We start from the raw sequence: 3,936 nt of genomic DNA, 5'->3' as shown, positions 1-3,936 counted from the left end.
TCAAAACACTCTAAATTATTTGGGTGGGCTCTTTATTCTTGATTGGCTAAATCAGTTGGGCTTGATTGGTTAAACAGTAGGCTTGCCACTGCCTTAATGCTAGGCTGTCTTGAAATGTTTGGTCAAATTAATTAGTGTGCATCATTAACCTCAGTCTCAAACTAACTGTATGTGAGCAAATGCAGGCAGTCTTTCTGTCAGCCATAACAGACATTGGTCAGAGTCTGGTGATCAGTGCAGTCCTTCTTTGGAGCCGAAACCTGAAGTCTGGACTTAGAGGCTGCACTCTTATCAGCAATTTGTCCTTCTGAGGCATGACTGGGATCTATAATCAAGCACTGCCCACGCCATGGTAGTTTTACATTTTTTGCCAGCATATCAAAGCTTTTCTGAATCTTCTACTTCCCACAAGCCGGTTCCAAAGGCTCTGGAGTCACATGGCCAGGCAATGTCAGAGTGGCCGTCCAACTAATGTTCCCAAATTTTGTCTTAGTTATTTTCTCATAGCTGAGACAAAATATTTAACCACAAAGTTAAAGGAGGCCCAGGTTACTTAGCTCATTCTGTGTGGTGATGTTAGTTCATCAGCAGTTGGCTCCAAGGCAGAGTGGTGGGCAGATAGGCATTGCAGGAGAGAGAGCTCGTGTCAGGCGGAAGACAGGAAAGCAAGCAAGAGAGGCCTTCACTGCATCTTTCTGGTCTTCGTATCTTATCTAGGCTACGTAGGCTGGGCCACCCACACACCCTCAGTTTAGCTTCTTTGCCTTTAGGACTGCTCCCTGAATCAATGCAAGCATCATATGTCCTTGATCAGGCTACCCCTGAAAAGCAATACCCATGATTACATGGGGCTCTGTGGGTTTCACAAGAAACAAGCTGTACCAGCCACCAAAATGAGGATGTACAAATGCGGCCAGAGTCATGGGCTGTGGCTTCCCGTTGCTGAGGCTTGGGGTGGATTCTTCCCCAGAGGCTCTGGTTGAAGCCCCCACCCTGGTACCCATTGTCCTCGCTCAGAGAAACTGACTCTGTGTCTGGCCTGCAAAACAGTGGGACACTGATTCCTGCTGCTTTCTGTCACCTCTCTTTAGGCGCTTTAGTTTTGGTCACAGCAGCTATTGGAAACTAATACAATGGAGTTCAAGGGAAACTCTGAGTAAATGAGCTGTGGTCACTTTACTTCCTGCATTCAACTTCCTGCTCTCTCCAATGAATGGATGGGTGACAGGTGGAGACACTGTGCATGTAGCTCTATTGTGTGTAGGGAGGTGCCTGCTAGGTGTACAGATGACATGGGTGACATGCAATTTAAAATGGGACGTGACTCGTGATAGGTTCTGTATCACCCAAGTCCTAGTGTACAGCAGACTCCATAAGCCAGAGCACCACATGCTGCCTTCTGAACACCACACGCAGCACCCTCTGATTGTCCTTGGGACACCCTGCCATGTCCCCTGCATTTCATTTCCTTGATAGGGCAGCAGCGATCAGAGAGCCCCGGTGGCTTTCCCAAAGATGCTTTTTCGATGCCCAGTGGGGCTGGGGTTGAAAGCCGGTTGCTTAGATGTGCTCCCAGATTGTGGAGCCACTTATACCATTGTTTTTTGATTTATTTTTTAAAGAACACAATATAGTAAAAAAAAAACCTGTTACAAATGATACACAATTTTACTGTACAAAATAGCAGGAATTGAAGAATGCTGCTGTCTTGCATTATGTTATCTTCAAATTAGTTGTTTAGGTTACCAGATATAAACCTACAAAATTGGTTAAAAGCCTAAAATAAAACAACAGCAACAAAAAAATTATAAGAAATTAAAAAGAAAAAAAATTAAGCATAGAAAGAATAAAATTAAGCATTCAGTGCTCCTTTCAAAAGACCAGCAGAGATTGGAGTACAATTATCCAAATTATCCTGCATATATACACATAATTATATCTTTTTCCTTCTTTATTTTGTTCTTTTTCTAATACATACCCCATTATTGAGTCCACAACCTACAAAGGAAGATCAAGGATGGAACCAGAATAAAGTCCAATGCATTCTCCTGCCGCCTCTGCCGATGCCCCACTGACCATGAGCTCAGTCCATTTTTAGTATTTCTCAGAAACAGAAGCCGACATAACTTGCAAATTCTTTTTTTATTAATTTTATTGAGAAACAAATAGTAATGAGACAGTTTCAACACAGGATAGTAGGACAGTTACAATAATTAATACATTGCATATTGTTGTCTTTGTAGTAGTTATCCATAGTACAAGATGCAGACATGATATCCTGTCCAAACACTGTTAGTACAAATGTTACTTCTCATTGAATTAAGAGAAAGTAGCTGTATAGCTATCCTATGTTGTATATACAGATACAGCATGGTCCTTCATTTATATCCCCTTTTTCATTTAGTTTTGTCAGAGATGGGTATTCCATTGCCATTTAAATATTGTAGGTGCGTGAATTCAGCAAAATAATCCAATATAGTCCAATAGTCATAGTGGGTTATCTGCAGGACTGTGCAGATCTCAAAAGTCATCTCTGAAATTGCTGGGCTCCAGACCTTGTTTCCTGCTCTAGCTATCCCTTGCAAATTTTAAAAGAGTTTGGTTCACATTTTGTATAAGAGAACATGAAATTCCATGAGTTTTTTGTTTATGCTTTTTTCTAAACTGTGTCTCATTAAGGCCTTCGCATACTCTCTGCTATAATTCTCCTCTATCATTCTAATAGGCAACACAAATGCAAATCTAAATTTCCTCTCCCATCGAGCATGTAGAATGTGGCTCACACCCAGATTGTATCTGACTGACTGAGGCTTTCACCCAAACAATTATGCATGGATTTCATATCCTAGCTCTTTTAGTAAAATACTGTGTATCTCTTGTGAAAAACACTAATAAGGTGAATGACACTAATGAAGTTGAAGTGTGTCACAGATCAGGGAACAGGCACATTCTCAGAGAACAAACAAGTTACATATGTGGTTTCTTGCAAAACATCACCATGACTTCAACATATTTAAGTAACACAAAATAATTTTTCCATAGTTCTGGAGGTTGCAATACACACTGAGATGAAAGCAAGGATCAGGTATGAGCTGGAGGGTAAGAACCTGTCTTTCACATCCCAAGATTCTCCCCCAGTTCCTACCCATTGCCCCTTCTTCCCCTGTCAGTGCTTATTTGTATTAGCAAATCCCCACTCTTATTCTCACCTTCCTCCACTCTATGAAAAGAATTGCTATGATGGAGTAATTTCTGCCCCTTTTCCAGTCTGAAAATCCTTGTCTTAATGCCATCAGCTGTGTTCCTTTAAACACAGGAAGTCACCATAAAAGGCTCCATACATTAGGACAGGACATCTCTGGGGTGTCATTCATCTATCAACCACTGTTACCAGCTCTCCTAAAAGGATCATCCCTTAAAGTAGAGTGAACTTTGGGGGGCAGAAGTTTAAATCAAGAGGGAAGGATGAGATATGACACTCGGTGTCCTCTTGTTTGTGTGGCTTAAGAAAGGGGAACTTGTTCTGCCTGCTCTAATTTGTATGCCAGTGTGTGTGGGAATTTGTTAAAAGTTTCTCTGAGTTTCTGACCTAGAAAAAGGAATTGCTGTTAAATGCAAACTAGGTGAAATTGGTTAAGGATAATTAAATGTGTCTGTCAGTTTCTTAATAGCTTGATCCATGAGCATAGGAGGAACAGCAGACATCAGAACAGTGATGTCCCCGTAGAATACGCATTTACTTACTGTCTTATACTGCATCCAAGGACGAGGACTCTAGTGTGGGCCACTGCTGCTTGCTAGGAAGTGCACTTGCAGCTCAGTGCCCAGGAAGCGCAGCAGGGCTGTGATCACGCTTCAGCACACAGTTCCAGCCAGGGACAGTGATGTACGCGTCAGTAAGACTCCCCCAGGATACAGGGCAGGGACGCTGAAGGC

The sequence above is a fragment of the Octodon degus genome, unplaced genomic scaffold (genome assembly GCF_000260255.1).
Source record: "Octodon degus isolate 3935 unplaced genomic scaffold, OctDeg1.0 scaffold00052, whole genome shotgun sequence".
Classification (NCBI taxonomy): Eukaryota; Metazoa; Chordata; class Mammalia; order Rodentia; family Octodontidae; genus Octodon; species Octodon degus.
The sequence above is the reverse complement of the archived record's forward strand: the minus strand, read 5'-3'. Positions refer to the sequence as shown.